The sequence below is a fragment of the Hyla sarda genome, chromosome 6, assembly GCF_029499605.1.
Source record: "Hyla sarda isolate aHylSar1 chromosome 6, aHylSar1.hap1, whole genome shotgun sequence".
In the NCBI taxonomy this organism is placed as follows: Eukaryota; Metazoa; Chordata; class Amphibia; order Anura; family Hylidae; genus Hyla; species Hyla sarda.
In genome coordinates this window covers 23484203-23503405 of record NC_079194.1, presented here as the reverse complement: position 1 = coordinate 23503405, position 19203 = coordinate 23484203, and the positions used below count along the sequence as shown (strand labels likewise).

The following is a 19203-nucleotide window of genomic DNA, read 5'->3' as shown; positions in this document are numbered from 1 at the left end:
TGGTAGCGGTTGATATTCCGAAGCTGTTGAATTAATTTGGCCGGTGTCCAGTGTTCTGTAAGCACAGAGGGTGCTGTCACTCATCCTCCAGAATAATTCCCCCAGCCCCATCTGTAGGGTTTTGTACAAAGTGTTACATACGAGAGGTGTGGTCAGGACAGAATTAATGACTATGGACATGATGTGTTACATTAGCTCATATGTCTCATCCATTCATTATGTGAAATCTGAGCCGGTCTGGATGGTAGGAAGCTTACGTATATTTTATTCTTACTATTTTGTGCCAAATTTTTGCGTTCAAAGTTCAACATAAATCTTCTCACCCATCAAGGGTGTATGTAACCGTGGCAGATCATGCGGCTGCTATGGGGCTTGGGAGAGGTGGCCCCATTCCTTGTTGGAGATTGGCGGCCCCATCCTGGTTGGGGAGAGGGTGCACCATGCTAGTTGGGAAGAGGGGGTCCCATCCTGGTTGGTCCCATTCCTTTTTTAATTGTTAAAAAAAAAAAAAATACAGATCTCCCCTCTCCAGTTATCTGCATTGTCAGCAAATTAAAGGGGTTCTAAACTGGCCAGTGTTCGGAACATTTAGTTCCGAATTCTGTGCGAGCGCTGCAGGTGTCAGCCACCCCCATTGTGACGTCACAAGGCGGCATGGCCAACCTCGGAAGTGCACACACAGTGTTTGGAACTAAATGTTCCGAACGCTAGCCAGTGGAGAACCCCTTTAATGGGGGAGGGGGGGGGGGGGGGAGGGGTATTGATCAATGGGTCATAAAAGTGAAAGAAAATAAACACCAGGCCTTTCTATCCTCGGGGACAAAATCAGATTCCATTATAGGAGGCCCATTTTGATATTTTCTCTGTGGCCCCCATTCTTCTATGTATATCACCTTTTCTGTGTATAGGAAGAGTAGGAGAAATAGCTGTCGGATGGAAGGTCGGGAAAGATAACTGTTGAATGGAAGATTAAAAGAGACAACTGTCACATAGAAGATCGAGAAAGATCATTTTCGGATAGAAGATTGTGAGAGATAATTGTTGCATAAAATATCAGGAGAGATAACTGACACATCGAAGATCAGGAGAGATAACTGACACAGAAGATCAGGAGATATAACTGACACATCGAAGATCAGGAGATATAACTGACACATCGAAGATCAGGAGATATAACTGACACATCGAAGATCAGGAGATATAACTGACACAGAAGATCAGGAGATATAACTGACACATCGAAGATCAGGAGATATAACTGACACATCGAATATCAGGAGAGATAACTGACACATCGAAGATCAGGAGAGATAACTGACATATAGAAGATCGGGAGAGATAACTGACATATAGAAGATCGGGAGATATAACTGACACATCGAATATCAGGAGATATAACTGACACATCGAAGATCAGGAGATATAACTGACATATAGAAGATCGGGAGAGATAACTGACATGTAGAAGATCGGGAGATATAACTGACATATAGAAGATCAGGAGAGATAACTGACACATCGAAGATCGGGAGATATAACTGACATATAGAAGATCAGGAGAGATAACTGACACATCGAAGATCAGGAGATATAACTGACACATAGAAGATCAGGAGATATAACTGACATGTAGAAGATCGAGAGATATAACTGACACATAGAAGATCAGGAGATATAACTGACATATAGAAGATCAGGAGATATAACTGACATGTAGAAGATCGAGAGATATAACTGACATGTAGAAGATCGGGAGAGATAACTGACATGTAGAAGATCGGGAGATATAACTGACATGTAGAAGATCGGGAGATATAACTGACATGTAGAAGATCAGGAGATATAACTGACATGTAGAAGATCGGGAGATATAACTGACATGTAGAAGATCAGGAGAGATAACTGACACATCGAAGATTAGGAGAGATAACTGACACATCGAAGATCAGGAGATATAACTGACACATAGAAGATCGGGAGATATAACTGACATATAGAAGATCGGGAGATATAACTGACACATAGAAGATCAGGAGAGATAACTGACATATAGAAGATCGGGAGAGATAACTGACACATAGAAGATCGGGAGAGATAACTGACACATCGAAGATCAGGAGATATAACTGACACATAGAAGATCAGGAGATATAACTGACATATAGAAGATCAGGAGATATAACTGACATGTAGAAGATCGAGAGATATAACTGACACATCGAAGATCGGGAGATATAACTGACATGTAGAAGATCGGGAGATATAACTGACATGTAGAAGATCAGGAGAGATAACTGACACATAGAAGATCGGGAGATATAACTGACACATAGAAGATCGGGAGATATAACTGACACATAGAAGATCGGGAGATATAACTGACACATAGAAGATCGGGAGATATAACTGACACATAGAAGATCGGGAGATATAACTGACACATAGAAGATCGGGAGATATAACTGACACAGAGAAGATCGGGAGATATAACTGACACATAGAAGATCGGGAGATATAACTGACACATAGAAGATCGGGAGATATAACTGACACATAGAAGATCGGGAGATATAACTGACACATAGAAGATCGGGAGATATAACTGACATATAGAAGATCGGGAGATATAACTGACACATAGAAGATCAGGAGAGATAACTGACACATAGAAGATCGGGAGATATAACTGACACATAGAAGATCGGGAGATATAACTGACACATAGAAGATCGGGAGATATAACTGACACATAGAAGATCGGGAGATATAACTGACACATAGAAGATCGGGAGATATAACTGACACATAGAAGATCGGGAGATATAACTGACATATAGAAGATCGGGAGATATAACTGACACATAGAAGATCGGGAGATATAACTGACACATAGAAGATCGGGAGATATAACTGTTGCTCATTCTATGCAATACCATCAATTATTCAACTTGAGACCAGATCAATTTCAGTCCCCGCACCCTGTGTAATACAAAGTTGTTAAATCTTAATCTTATCTTTACGATATTTTCAGCCACTATTTTGCCCTAAGTTTTAGATGAAAAGTAGGTAAACGGCCCACAACATCCAACCAGATCCCTTCACTTCATTTTATTACCCGGACATGGAAAACAGCAGCTGTAATCTCAGTAGTTCTTATGAGCTGCGCCTCCATTTTATCTCTTCTCCATGAGACTCATATTGGTAAAATGGTCAAGTTACTAAACAATTCCTCGCCCCGAGATGTGGATAAGATTTTCAGGTGTTTTCTTACAATCTGTCTTTGTGACACTGAGCGGTTGTGATGTGCAGGTAGTAGAGGTGCGGCACCACAATCCACTATATTACAGCAGTGAGTGATAGTCTTGGCTCTCAGTCTAAGCATTTGCTCCACAATTTTAACATAAGGGACAAACACATCTGCTCATTCCAGCAGCCAGGGGGTGGAGGGGAATAGCGAGCCCCTGTGACATCATTGGAAAGGAGTAGAATTTACATATGAAATATTATTCTAAGCAGCAAGACTGATCCACGGGAGACTCTTGTGCTGCCAAGTATAAGCCTAAGCTTGGCACCCAGACTAATGTCACATGCTAAAGCAGCGCCGCACTTTCTGCACGCCATGCGGAGAGCCTCGGTGCAGCAGAGGGAAGACGCTCAGTCATGTACAACTTCATTGTCTTAGCCATATTTCTTCGAGAAGTTGTCGTATTAATTCATCTAAAAATGACAAGAGATGTTTTTATATCATACGACGCTTTGGGTTGGCTCTAATTCCATGAGGTGTCGACCTTGAATAGCAGTTGCACCAAAATGCCCTTTTCTAGTATTTTTGCCAAAATCTGACTTTCTTTTAATGTTTTCAAACTGTGTTCGGGGCTGGTGCAAGGATTTTTGCCATCCTAGGTGAAAGCTAATTTTGCCGCCCCGTGACCCCGCCCATTGGCTCCGCCTTTTTACACACTGGCTGGGTGGGTGCTTCGGATGAGCCTCAGGTGCTTTGGATGTTGGCTGGCTATTAACTTTCTTACAGCACGCAGAGCGGCGCCCCCCATCAACAGGGCGCTCTAGGCAGCTGCCTATTTTGCCTATAGGCAGAACCGGCCCAGACTGTGTTGAACTTTTTATATCAGTAGTCTCAAACTGTGGCCCTCCAGATGTTGCAAAACATCAACTCCCAGCATGCCCGGACATGCGGAGAGCCTCGGTGCCGCAGAGGGAAGACGCTCGGTCATGTACAACTTCATTGTCTTAGCCATATTTCTTCGAGAAGTTGTCTTATTAAGTCATCTAAAAATGACAAGAGATGTTTTTATATCCTACGACGCTTTGGGTTGGCTCTAATTCCATGAGGTGTCGACCTTGAATAGCAGCTGCACCAAAATGCCCTTTTCTAGTATTTTTTATGTTTTTTTTTTTTTTTTTGCCAAAATCTGGCTTTTTTTATTTATTTTTTTAAATCAATAATTGCAATAGAAATAGGGAGCAAAGAGGATATTTCTTTATAGAATCCAGGAAAAGGCCATCGCGTTTGGTCAACAATTTTAGCTTTATGCTTTTGTTTTTGGCTTGTTTGGAAACACACAAAGAAAAAGTGAACAGGAGTAGTTGGCACAAAGAATATACGGCGGTCCCTCAAGTTACAATAATAATCGGTTCCAGGACGACCATTGTATAATGAAACTATCGTATGTTGAGACCAGAACTCTATGGAAACCTGGTAATTGGTTCTGAGGCCAACAAAATGTCATCCAAAAATAGGAAAAAGTGAGGATTAAAGAAAAATAAGTAGATAGCGAATATAGATAAAGCAAATCCTTACATATAAAAGTAAGAAAGATCTGTCTATGTCAGTGTTTCCCAACCAGGGTGCCTCCAGCTGTTGCAAAACTACAACTCCCAGCATGCCCGGACAGCCGTTGGCTGTCCGGGCATGCCGGGAGTTGTAGTTTTGCAACAGCTGGAGGCACCCGGGTTGGGAAACAATGGTTTATGTAGAGGACAGGAGTCCTATACAGTACACCGAGTGTCCCAAATGGAGCCATCTTTACTTGGTGTCCAAAAGGAGCAGCTAATCCTGGCACAGGTAAGGAGTAGTACAGAACTTGTAGTTCCTCCCTTTACTGTAGGGGGCGCGACCAGACACCAGTCAGTGCATGCACTTCAGTAATGGAGGTGATTTACCAGTGATTGGCCATTCTGATTGGTCAGTTCCTGCAGTTGTGACACGTTTCACAGATCTGGACTGTCCGTACATTGTATGTTGAGTCTGTTTTCAAGTTACAATGGTCCAGAAAAGACCATTGTATGTTGAAACTATTGTATGTTGAGGCCATTGTAAGTTGAGGGATCGCTGTACTGTATTATCCTTATCTGGACCCAAGTTTTGTAAAGGTCCGCAGACATGGGTTTGTCCAACCTGGTCACTAACAGTCAAGGTATCATCTTTTTTATGTTTGTTTATTATTGTAAATCAGATTTCAAAATTGTATAAGACCATAGAAAACTAAACTTTTTCAGACCCTAATTACATGTTAAAATGTATTCAGACCCCAGATGAGACCACTAAACGGATTCAGATCCCAGAGATGAAACTCCTCATTCAGACCCCAAAGGCCACCTGTAAAATGGATTAGGACCTGAGACTAGACCAAAAGAAGGCATTCAAACCCCAGACCGGACACTTCTTACCTCGAAAGCAGCTATGACTGTAAGAATATATAATCCTTATCTACCATGACCCTCTAAAAGAAGCTTATTAAACTAGTTTTAGTAAAGAAGTTGTGGTGTCTACGGGATGGATGACGTGAAATTAATCTTCTCGTGACGCCAGGGCACCGTTAGCCTATACACGGTCCGAGGTTGGAGACAGATTCTACTGGGCCAGGCACGGGGCAATCAATACTTTGATACAAGGTTACGGATAACTGTCTTTACTGAGGCAGGATAGATGGTAATTCCTTTACAGTATAGATTGGTGCAAAGGGAGGTGCACAGTAAACCTTGGAAGCCTATTGCCTTTCTGGGACTTGTAGTTGTTTGTGCTGTGCTGTATGGTGACTGACTTTGATGCTGCAGACTGACTGATTGAAAACTACTGCTTTTCTTCCCCATGGTTTAGTGCTTAGCGCTAGGCTTTGACGTTCACCAGAGCGTTGGGGATTTTCCTTAGAAGATGCGTGGTTGCAGGTTTAGACTTCTGATTAGCTTGAGGCCTCCTCAGATCACCTCACACTTCTCTCTGGCTTCTCCACACTGTACCTCAGGAGTTTAGCTCACAACTAGCACTGAAGCTAGACTGAAACTACTCTGGGCAGCTCCTACCCCCCTACACTATATACAGGGCAATTTGGAGTATTCCCATTGGGGCAGACAGGTCACCTGATACACTCTGCACCTTCTCTGCTTACAGACTTAAAGAAACAGTAACATAGAACATTCTAGAATAAAAACAATGGCATAACAATATAATATACTGAGTCCTGGGTAGTGGGCCCAAGACGGACACTGAAGGCAAAACCTGCCACACAGGATGGGCAGGCTATAGTATGCCGCACTAGGTCAGCACAGTGGTACCTGGGTCTGCAGTGAGGTGAAGGTCCAAACTGGACAAGAAGAGTAAAGATGTCTTCTTGTTAAAGGGAAAATGACAGCCGGTTCACCTGCACTAAACCCAAAACACAGGGTTATAGTGCGGGTGAACTGGATTACAATGAGGTATCACTTACCCGGATCCGCAGTCTGGTTCCGGAGATACCCTTGTATAAGCCGGCATTGCTAATCTTGTAATGGCTGGCAATGGAGGCGGGACCTGGCATACCCAGCATCCCTACACCGAAATGCCCATCCACCTCATGAAAATTCATGACACCCCTTCCCCCATATGAGCACGGGGTTTGCAGAGGGAATAGAGGGAGCGATGCTGGGTATGCCGCATATACGAGGGTATCTCCGAACCGGACTGCACATCCTGGTAATCCGGTTTACCCCCACTATAACCCCTGACTTTCTTTTAATGTTTTCAAACTGTGTTCGGGGCTGGTGCAAGGATTTTTGCCACCCTAGGTGAAAGCTAATTTTGCCGCCCCGTGACCCCGCCCATTGGCTCCGCCTTTTTACACACTGGCTGGGTGGGTGCTTCGGATGAGCCTCAGGTGCTTTGGATGTTGGCTGGCTACTAACTTTCTTACAGCACGCAGAGCGGCGCCCCCCATCAACAGGGCGCTCTAGGCAGCTGCCTATTTTGCCTATAGGCAGAACTGGCCCTGACTGTGTTGAACTTTTTATATCAGTAGTCTCAAACTGTGGCCCTCCAGATGTTGCAAAACATCAACTCCCAGCATGCCCGGACAGCCAACGGCTGTCCGGGCATGCTGGGAGTTGAAGTTTTGCAACATCTGGAGAGCCACAGTTTGAGACCACTGATGTTCATCAAGTTTTAATATTATTGGTGAAAAATACAGACCTTAAAATTAATCCATAGATAATAATGTATTAAAGATGTAAATAATAGGTGATAACTAGCTGATAGGTGGTGGCTCGACCCTGCTGATCATGAGAACGAAGGTCAATAGTCCCCCGAGTGAATGGAACGGCAGCGTGCATGCTCAACCAAATTTCTTAAAGTGGTACTCAGGTTGAAAAACAAATCAACTGGTCCCAGAAAGTTAAACAGATTTGTAAATTACTTCTATTTAAAAATCTTAATCCTTCCAGTACTTACCAGCTTCTCTATGCCCCAGAAGAAGTTGTGTAGTTCTTTCCAGTCTGACCACAGTGCTCTCTGCTGACACCTCTGTCCATGTCAGGAACTGTCCAGAGCAGCAGGTTTTCTATGGGGATTTGCTCCTGCTCTGAACAGTTCCTGACACGGACAGAGGTGTCAGCAGAGAGCACTGTGATCAGACTGGAAATAACTACACAACTTCCTCTGGGGCATAGAGAAGCTGATAAGTACTGGAAGGATTAACATTTTTATATAGAAGTAATTAACAAATCTGTCTGACTTTCTGGCACCAGTTGATTTAAAAAAAATTGTTTTCCATCGGAGTACCCCTTTAAATCCCTAAATCCAATCAGACACTGCCCACTACAATGTATCTATAAATGCAGGTATTTGGGGTCCAAACAGCTGATGTCCCCAGTCTAGATTCAGACCATGGTTGGTCAAATAAGGACCGCTACTCTAGTTAGAATTTTGGCATTTACCGTATTTTTCGCCCTATAGGACGCAAAATCTAAAAAATAAAGATTCTGAACCCAACAGTGGTCTTCAACCTCCTGACCTCCAGATGTTGGCTGTCCGGGCATGCTGGGAGTTGTAGTTTTGCAATATCTGGAGGTCCGCAGGTTGAAGTTCACTGGATAGGAGGTAGAACTCATGTGTCCCCGCCGCTCCGGACCCGTCACCGCTGCCCTGGATGTCGCTCCATCGCTGTCGCCGCGTCCCCGGGGTGTCCCCGACTCTCCGGATGTCTTCTTCCCCGGGATCCATGCTCTCCGTCACCGTCATCACGTCGTTACGCACGCCGCTCCTATTGGATGACGGGACGGCATGATGACGTCGAAGGAGAGCGCCGGCTAAGCAGGGGATCCCGGAGCAGACACCGAGGCAGGTAAGGTCCTGTAAGCTGTTCGGGACGCCGCCATTTCCCCGCGGCGGTCCCGAACAGCCCGACTAAGCAGCCGGGTTAGTGTCACTTTCCCTTCAGACGCGGCGGTCAGCTTTGATCGCCACGTCTGAAGGGTTAATACAGGGCATCACCGCCATCGGTGATGTCCTGTATTAGCCGCGGGTCCCGGCCATTGATGGCCGCAGGGACCGCCGCGATAGGTGTGTGTATTCGCCGTATAAGACGCACCAACTTTACCCCCCCAGTTTTGGGGAAGAAAAAGTGCGTCTTATACGGCGAAAAATACGGTATGTACTGTAAGGACAGGCCTCGATGGAGAGGAGAAGGGTAACATCCAAATTCCAATTTTTCATACATTTCCAAAAGGAATAAGAAAGGAACTGCCAAATGTAGAGTTGTACAAAAAGATACCGAATAATTGTTATTTTATGGAGAATACAAAAAACGTTACTAAAAAGAGCAGACAGGTCATCTTATAGAGAGACAAGGAAGTAAGCGCTCCATAGAATAAGATTGTTTGGACCCAGAAAGCCACGCGTTTCGCTGTGCATGCGCAGCTTCCTCAGGCATCTGCCTGAGGAAGCTGCACATGCGCAGCGAAACGCGTTGCATTCTGGATAATAAATCCTCTTTCAAGTCCATTTACCTGTCTGGTCGATCAGCGCCGCGAGCCGGGTTCTTCTGAAGCCAAGTACCCATTATCTTATAGAGAGGAGATTTCTTCCTAAGTCAATGTTTTTTTTTTGTTTTCACTTCCCTCTTCTGAGATTTATTCTCTTTTAGGGCCAAAAAAATATGCGGAAGGAACTTGGACCTCAAATACGGCTGAGTAAACAGAGGGGCTCCGGCACCATTGAAAGGAAAACATCAGATTTGTGAGGCTGAGACAGTGCAGGTGCACACGAATGTAGCTCTGAGGGGACTTACACTGGAAATAACCCAAATTTATTGTAACTCATCTGTATGAGATAAACTATTGTTATCAGGTCCAAAAATTGCGAAATAAACCTAAACCAGAGCAGCTCTACGTTCCAAAAAAAATTAAGGTTATTTCTGGTTGGTTATGAATGGGCTTTGCAGGAAGCACCTGGTGGTATCTTCACATTCGTCGCCGATCTGCGAGTATTGTAATTCTTCTGTCAGTAAAGTTTCTTTTAGTTGTAACATTTAAGTCTGGAATTGGGAAAATCTCTAAAAGTGGAACTGTTCTTTGAAATACGAATGCATTAAAGGGGTATTCCGGTGGAAAACATTCCGCTACTGGAATTCCGCAAGTGTGAATGGGAGTGCGGAATCCCATAGAAGTCTCTGGCCTTTAATTTGAGGCGGAATTCCGCAAGCAGATATTCTGCCGTGTGAATAGACCCTTAGGCTAGGTTCACACTACCTAATCTACCGACGGAAAATTTCCGTCTAGAGATTCCGAGTGCGGACAGCGCCAACTGAATCGGTCGGCGCTAGCACCACGCGGACATTGCAGTCCCCAATAGACTGCAATGTGTTCCGCAAGTATTTCCACCTGAAGAATAAGCACCACCATTCTTGAGGAGGAAATTTTTAAGTGGATTTTCCATTCGCAAATTCTTCTTCAAAAAGTGTGAATTTGTGAACGGAAAACCCATTCACTACACTATACATTTTAGTAAGCGGGATTTCTGTCTGCAATTTCAAAGCGGAATTGCAGGCAGAAATTCTGTAGTCTGAACCTAGCCTAATAGTACAGCAGTGCCAGTAAGGCCGGAGTCTAATAGTACAGCAGTGCCAGTAAGGCCGGAGCCTATTAGTACAGCAGTGCCAGTAAGGCCGGAGCCTATTAGTACAGCAGTGCCAGTAAGGCCGGAGTCTAATAGTACAGCAGTGCCAGTAAGACCAGAGTCTAATAGTACAGCAGTGCCAGTAAGAGCAGAGTCTAATAGTACAGCAGTGCCAGTAAGGCCGGAGCCTAATAGTACAGTAGTGCCATTATGGCCGGAGTCTAATAGTACAGCAGTGCCAGTAAGGCCGGAGTCTAATAGTACAGCAGTGCCAGTAAGACCGGAGTCTAATAGTACAGCAGTGCCAGTAAGGGCGGAGTCTAATAGTACAGCAGTGCCGGTAAGGCCGGAGTCTAATAGTACAGCAGTGCCAGTAAGACCAGAGTCTAATAGTACAGCAGTGCCAGTAAGGCCGGAGTCTAATAGTACAGCAGTGCCAGTAAGGCCGGAGTCTAATAGCACAGCAGTGCCAGTAAGGCCGGAGTCTAATAGTACAGCAGTGCCAGTAAGACCGGAGTCTAATAGTACAGCAGTGCCAGTAAGACCGGAGTCTAATAGTACAGCAGTGCCAGTAAGGGCGGAGTCTAATAGTACAGCAGTGCCGGTAAGGCCGGAGTCTAATAGTACAGCAGTGCCTGTAAGGCCGGAGTCTAATAGTACAGCAGTGCCCGTAAGACCGGAGTCTAATAGTACAGCAGTGCCAGTAAGGCCGGAGTCTAATAGTACAGCAGTGCCAGTAAGACCAGAGTCTAATAGTACAGCAGTGCCAGTAAGGCCGGAGTCTAATAGTACAGCAGTGCCAGTACGGCCGGAGTCTAATAGTACAGTAGTGCCAGTAAGGCCGCAGTCTAATAGTACAGCAGTGCCAGTAAGGCCGGAGTCTAATAGCACAGTAGTGCCATTATGGCCGGAGTCTAATAGTACAGCAGTGCCAGTAAGGCCAGAGTCTAATAGTACAGTAGTGCCAGTAAGGCCGGAGTCTTATAGTACAGCAGTTCCAGTAAGACCGGAGTCTAATAGTACAGCAGTGCCAGTAAAGCCGCAGTCTAATAGTACAGCAGTGCCAGTAAGGGCGGAGTCTAATAGTACAGCAGTGCCGGTAAGGCCGGAGTCTAATAGTACAGCAGTGCCTGTAAGGCCGGAGTCTAATAGTACAGCAGTGCCAGTAAGGCCAGAGTCTAATAGTACAGCAGTGCCAGTAAGGCCGGAGCCTATTAGTACAGCAGTGCCAGTAAGGCCGGAGTCTAATAGTACAGCAGTGCCAGTAAGACCAGAGTCTAATAGTACAGCAGTGCCAGTAAGACCAGAGTCTAATAGTACAGCAGTGCCAGTAAGGCCGGAGCCTAATAGTACAGTAGTGCCATTATGGCCGGAGTCTAATAGTACAGCAGTGCCAGTAAGGCCGGAGTCTAATAGTACAGCAGTGCCAGTAAGGCCGGAGTCTAATAGCACAGCAGTGCCAGTAAGGGCGGAGTCTAATAGTACAGCAGTGCCGGTAAGGCCGGAGTCTAATAGTACAGCAGTGCCTGTAAGGCCGGAGTCTCATAGTACAGCAGTGCCAGTAAGACCAGAGTCTAATAGTACAGCAGTGCCAGTAAGACCGGAGTCTAATAGTACAGCAGTGCCAGTAAGGCCGGAGTCTAATAGCACAGCAGTGCCAGTAAGGCCAGAGTCTAATAGTACAGCAGTGCCAGTAAGACCGGAGTCTAATAGTACAGCAGTGCCAGTAAGGCCGGAGTCTAATAGTACAGCAGTGCCAGTACGGCCGGAGTCTAATAGTACAGTAGTGCCAGTAAGGCCGCAGTCTAATAGTACAGCAGTGCCAGTAAGGCCGGAGTCTAATAGTACAGCAGTTCCAGTAAGGCCGGAGTCTAATAGTACAGTAGTGCCAGTAAGGCCGCAGTCTAATAGTACAGTAGTGCCATTATGGCCGGAGTCTAATAGTACAGTAGTGCCAGTAAGGCCGGAGTCTTATAGTACAGCAGTTCCAGTAAGACCGGAGTCTAATAGTACAGCAGTGCCAGTAAGGGCGGAGTCTAATAGTACAGCAGTGCCGGTAAGGCCGGAGTCTAATAGTACAGCAGTGCCTGTAAGGCCGGAGTCTAATAGTACAGCAGTGCCAGTAAGGCCGGAGTCTAATAGTACAGCAGTGCCAGTAAGGCCAGAGTCTAATAGTACAGCAGTGCCAGTAAGGCCGGAGTCTAATAGCACAGCAGTGCCAGTAAGGCCGCATTCTAATAGTACAGCAGTGCCAGTAAGGCCGGAGTCAAATAGTACAGCAGAGCCAGTAAGGCCGGAGTCTAATAGTACAGCAGTGCCAGTAAGGCCGGAGTCTAATAGTACAGCAGTGCCAGTATAGCTCTCATGTTGTTGCCTTTTTCTAGAAGTTCTATGAAAAGTTCTCTTTTGCTATAGTAGGACCAACAGATATCTACAAGATTGGGGGTTTGAGTTTTAATGAGTTTTGGTTCGGGGTCACACAAGGCAATTAATAAGAGCAAAAGTTTTAGTAGGAAGCATTGAGTGGCATTATAGAAGAATGTCAGGAGTAGAAACAGGTCAGGTTTAGGTTACGTGGACAGATGTAAAACGTTATATGGAGTAGTAGTAGAAGTAAAAAATGACTTGTCAGACACAATATGTTAGTATTTATTAATCTCTGTCCGGGTGCTATTTTAGCCGCTCTTAAGTGTCAATTTAAGTGCCAGGTCCGAGCCGGTGTTAATCTCGTCTGCCAGAGAAACTTGTGTCAAAGCGAGAAAGAGCTGACACAGTGTAAAGCATAAGGACAGGCTTCCTGAACGCGAGATGTACAGGTCAGTGTCAATGTCCTAGGAAAATGGAAAGGCTGAATAAATGAGGGTGCACCTTTAAGTCGTGCAGCCACCAGAAATCATGAATAAAGAAGAAGCCGGGAATAAAAAATATATAAATAAAAAAAAAGGGCCTCCAGCAGATGCCTCTATGAATATATAGGAAAAAAATCGAGCTCTGGCTTAACAGATGGACTAAAGATGTGCAGTGCAGAAAGATTTACCAGTCTAAATAATTCAACGTAATGTTGTGTGGCATCAAGGGCTGTTTTGAGGCTGCAACCAGCAGAAGGTACAGATGGGAAGGCAGGCCAAGCCTTTCCCACAAAACCTATTAAAAAACATTTCCGCCGCAGAGACAGTATGTTACAGAGTCACTCGGAGACTGGTGAGACACTACTGTGCCCCAGGCTCTGTTCTGCAAGGTCACCGGAGGAGTTAATCTAGAAGGTTGTGACTCACAACAACAACTATTGCAACAAACACAGCTTGCCTCTACGGCGTGCGTTCCCGTACTCCCGGTGTGCCCTTCGTAGCCTTTCAAGCGTCTTTCCAATCTCAGATTTTCACTATGGAATCGGAGGCCGCACACGTACTGTTCAGTCATGCGGAATTCTTTTAAATAAAGACAAAAAAAAAAGTTTGGCCTAGAAATATCTGCGGTACGCTACCTTATTGCAGCTATTTCTAGGCCAAACTTAAAGGGATACTCCACTGGAAAAAATGTTCCTTTAAAGGGTACCTCTCATCAAAAAAACTTTTGATATATTATAGATTAATGTATGCAGAATAACTTCACAATTACATGTTATTAAAAAATATGCTTCTTTCTGTCTAATTTTCCACTTTGAAGAAATGACCACTAGGGGTCTCCCTACCAGTCCTGGCAACAAGCATTTCGGACTCTTGCTGGAGTCCTAAATACTACGAGCTGCCAGTCTGCTTTGTTCACAAAGGAGAACACTCAGAGCTGCCAGCCTGCTTTGTTCACAGCCTGTTTGGCTGTGAACAAAGCAGGCTGGCAGCTCTGAGTGTTTAGGACTCCAGCATGAGTCAGAAATGCTTGCTGACAGGTCTGATCGGGAAAAATACAATAGAAAGAAGCATATTTTTCATTAACATGCTATTGGAAAGTTATTCAACATTCATTAATCTAAAATATATCAAAAGTTTATTTGATGAGAGGTACCCTTTAAATCAACTGGTGCCAGAAAGTTAAACAGATTTGTAAATTACTTCTATTAAAAAATATGAACCCGTCCAGTACTTTTCAGCTGCCGTATGCTCCAGAGGAAGTTCTTTTTCTTTGTAATTTCCTTTCTGTCTGACCACAGTGCTCTCTGCTGACACCTTTGTCCATATCAGGAACTGTCCAGAGCAGGATAGGTTTGCAATGGGGATTTGCTCTTACTCTGGACAGTTCCCAAAGTGGAAAGAGGTGTCAGCAGAGAGCACTGTGGTCAGGCAGAAAGGAAATTCAAAAAGAAAATAACTTTATCTGGAGCATAAAGCAGCTAATAAGTACTGGAAGGATTACGATTTTTAAATAGAAGTAATTTACAAATCTGTTTAATTTTCTTGCACCAGTTAATTTAAAAAATAATAATAATGTTTTCCAGTGGAGTACCCCTTTAAGTCTAAATTGGTGGGAATAATTTCAGAATAAAAATATAAAGGGGTACTCCGCCTCTAGAAATCTTATACCCTATCCAAAGGATAGGGGATAAGGTGTCTGATTGTGGGGGTCCCGCAGCTGGGGACCCCTACGATCTCCATGCTGCACCTGACATTCATTTAGAGTTCATAGACTTGCATTGAGGAGTTGTGGCCATGACGTCACGAGCAGGGCGTTACAGTGACATCACGAGCCTCTGCCCCGCATTGCCAGGGGATAAGATGTCTAGGGGCGGAGCACCCCTTTAAATGAAGCATTTCAGTAAGACAAACGATACATTATTCACATTGGCCATTTTCTTTGAGAAGACCTCCCCATAGAAGACTACTGTTGGATGGAATGTGAGGGGGTCTGCTCAAAGAGGTTTCACTGGATCTGAAAAGTTGAACTCATGCCCGTTCTTTAGATCCAAATGAAAATTATTTCCACATCGGGCAATACAGTGACCAAGACGATTGTACAAATACTGCAACATGTGCATGAGCCCATCTCTTAGAAATAGATGTGTGGAAGTCCCTGGGTACTGTACAGTCCCAACATCCCGGCGTGCGTCTCTCCATGGCCGATCCAAAGAACCATATGAGGCTACATTTACAGGTTCTCGTTAAGCGTATGGTCAACCAAATTGAATGAAAACTTCCACTAGTAAGTGACCGTGACTTGTAAAGGGAAATGAGTGGGCGCTCCTGCTCCCACTAAGTAATCCTCTAAGGATGGGCCACTCCTATTTATAGGTAAGTACCGTAAGTCTTGCACTACCCATCGCAATTAAAAACACTTGATACCAAATTTAAGCACAATTGTGTAAATCTTTATTTATGCAATTTTGCATAAATTCGGTATCTGGTGACTTTTTTGCAGAAGAGGTTTATCTATTGTGTGTTTCCCCTCACCGGATCTGGGAGCCTTTTTATAGGGGTCACTGTTTTGGGAGCACAATTTAAAACATTTGGCTTATTATTGGGGTGCACCAACGCCTCGCACCATTCTTTCGCTACATTCTACACCTCATTGCACAACCCTTTATTCTGCTTCCTCTCTTTTTGTATGGAGTCTATCAACCTCGCCATATCTCCCATATTCTGTTCTGTTCTTCCAATCACCCAGACCCACCATTATACCTCTGGTACTCGCCGTATATTTTCCGATAATAGGGCAGATGAATGATTGGCACTGTCACGGAGAAAATGAAGACTCCACTAGAGTTCTGCAGGTTCTTATTTAAAGGGGTTATCCAGGAAAAAACTTTATATATATATATATATATATATATATATATATATATATATATATGTATATATATATATATATATATATATATATATCAACTGGCTCCAGAAAGCTAAACAGATTTGTAAATTACTTCTATTAAAAAATCTTAATTCTTTCAGTACTTATGAGCTGCTGAAGTTGAGTTCTTCTGTTCTGTCTAAGTGCTCTCTGATGACACCTGTCTCGGGAACTGTCCAGAGTAGAAGCAAATCCCCATAGCAAATCTCTTCTACTCTGTGCAGTTCCTGAGACAAGCAGAGTTGTCAACTGAGAGCACTGTTGCCAGACAGAAAAGAACAACTCAACTTCAGCAGCTGATAATTATTTGAAAGATTACGATTTTTTTTATTTTTTATAGAAGTAATTTATAAATCTGTTTAACTTTCTGGAGTAAGTTGATCCTGGAATACTCCTTTAAGGGGGTTAATGTATCTCAATGTAGAGATACAGGTCAATGAGAAGCAGCGCCCCCTACCTGAATGGCATAAAAAGGCATCTCTTTAGCCAAAAGCAGCTTGCTGCTCTATAGGGACAACAGACAAGGACCTTGATGATGATCCTACTGGAGATCAAAGAAACTTGGAAACTCATATTAAAGAAACTCGGATCTTGCTGAAAATGGGATGCTGGCATATGCTGTTAATGGGAACAGCGGACTCCATTTACTTCTATGGCCGAATGGAGTCCCCTGTATGGGCTATTTCAAGAGCACAACAGCCCTTATTTTTGAGTCTGCTAAAAATAGCAGCTACATCTCGAACTGAGTCAATAGGTGAAACTGTTTTGCTATAGAAGTAGATGGGGTCCGCTCCTCCCGTTAGTACCGTATTTTCCGCCCTATAGGACGCACCGGCGTATAAGACGCACCCAATTTAGTGGTGCAAAATCTAAAAAAATAAAGATTTTGAACCCAATAGTGGTCTTCAACCTGCGGACCTCCAGATGTTGCAAAACTACAACTCCCAGCATGCCCGGACAGCCAACGGCTGTCCGGGCATGCTGGGAGTTGTAGTTTTGCAACATCTGGAGGTCCGCAGATTGAAGACCACTGCATAGGAGGTAATACTCCCGTGTCCCCGCCGCTCCGGACCCGTCACCGCTGCCCTGGATGTCGCTCCATCGCTGTCGCCGTGTCCCCGTCGCTCCGGAACGTCTCTGCTGCCGGCCGGGTATCCTCGCTCTCCGTCGCCGCCATCACGTCGTTACGCACGCCGACGCACGTACGTGACGACGTGATGACGAGGAAGGAGAGCGCCGGCCATACAGGGGATCCCTGAACGGAGAAGACACCGAGGAGGCAGGTAAGGTTCCTCCCGGTGTCCTGTAAGCACTAACCCGGCTATTCAGTTGGGCTGTTCAGGACCGCCGCAGTGAAATCGCGGCGGTCCCGAACAGCCCGACTGAACTGCCGGGTTAGTGTCACTTTCCCTTCAGACGTGGCGGTCAGCTTTGATCGCCGCGTCTGAAGGGTTAATACAGGGCATCATCGCGATCGGTGATGTCCTGTATTAGCCGCGGGTCCCAGCCGTTGATGGCCGCAGGGACCGCCGTGATAATGGTGTATTCGCCGTATAAGACACACCGACTTCCCCCCCCCCCCAGTTTTGGGGAAGAAAAAGTGCGCCTTATACGGCGAAAAATACGGTATTTATTGGAATCCCGTTTTCGACGAGAAGCAAATTGATAGGATAAACAGGGGAGGAGTGCTAATTTGCATATTTATTTCCCAGGGTGCATTGCCTAAAAATTAGTCTCCATACACCAACTGGGTCTCTTCGAGTGAGAAACAGCGCCCCCTCCCCAAGCTCCATCAAAGGCCTCTCTGTAGCCAACCAGTGCTCTGCTTTGTACTGAAGAGGGGCAAGGACTCCAAAGCCTTTTCTTTACAATTTGTATATTATCCTTTTGCTTACAACTAGAACAGTTTTCTATCTTCTGGAAGAGAGTTCATTTGAATACTTTTCTCATGGAGCATTGCCTTAAAGGGGTACTCCGCCCCTAGACAACTAATCCCTATCCAAAGGGACCACTACGATCTACCTGCTGCTCCCGGTGTTCACATAGAACGTTGGAGGCTCGTGATGTCACGGCCACGATCCCTCAATGCAAGTCTATGGGAGGGGGCGTGGCGGCCCGCCACGCCCCCTCCCATAGACTTGCATTGAGGGGGCGTGGTCATGACATCAGGAGCTGGGCGTGACCGTGAAGTCACAAGCCTCCGCCCTGCATTGCCAGCCGTCCAGCACAGAGTGAACTTCGCTCCGTGCACCGGATGTCTGGGGTGCCGCAGCCAGATAGGGGACAAGGGGGGAGATTTATCAAAACCTGTGCAGAGGAAGAGTGGTGCAGTTGCCCATAGCAACCAATCAGATAGCTTCTTTCATTTTCCACAGGCCTCTAAAGAGGCCTGTGGAAAATGAAAGAAGCAATCTGATTGGTTGCTATGGGCAACTGCACCACTCTTCCTCTGCACAGGTTTTGATAAATCTCCCTCATGATGTCTAGGGGTGGAGTACCCCTTTAATATAAGTCTCCATACACCAGCTGGGTCTTCTCAATCAGAAACACAAGACTCGTGGCTTTTATTTATAATGGAGCCATAAGACCTAGGTCAGATCTGTCACCAAATGGATACCAGCAACTGACCTTGTGTACTGTGATGGCGTCTATGAGGGTTCACTTAGTTTCCCAGCAATAACAGCGATTATTCCGTCTGTACTTTTTTGTTTGCCCGAAATCCTAACGGACCTTTGGACGAAGCCTACGTGACCGAATACACAACATTCCCTACAATATGGTATAGGAACACCACAACCATTAGTTATACACAATCCCCTTGGGGAGACTTAGCAAAACCTGTGCAGAGGGAAAGTTGCCCAGTTGCCCATAGCAACCAATCAGATCGCTGCTTTCATTTTGCAGAGGCCTCGTTAAAAACGAAAGAAGTGATCTGATTGGTTGCTATGGGAAACTGGGCATCTTTTCCTTTGCACGATTTTTGATAAATCTCCCCCCCTTGTGTCTGGTTTCTTCAAGGCTTCTGTGAACATTTCTTCCCG

General features: G+C 45.0%; 1 long non-coding RNA gene across 2 annotated transcripts in view; it reads right to left on the bottom strand.

Annotated features, from left to right (window-relative positions):
- The window catches only part of LOC130275401 (uncharacterized), a 90457-nt gene extending 71463 nt beyond the window's left edge, over positions 1-18994 (bottom strand). For both annotated transcript variants that reach the window (XR_008844764.1, XR_008844765.1), the window contains exon 1: positions 18791-18994. This is a non-coding gene — a long non-coding RNA (uncharacterized LOC130275401). The remainder of the gene's footprint in view (positions 1-18790) is intronic.
- Positions 18995-19203: the final 209 nt, after the last annotated feature.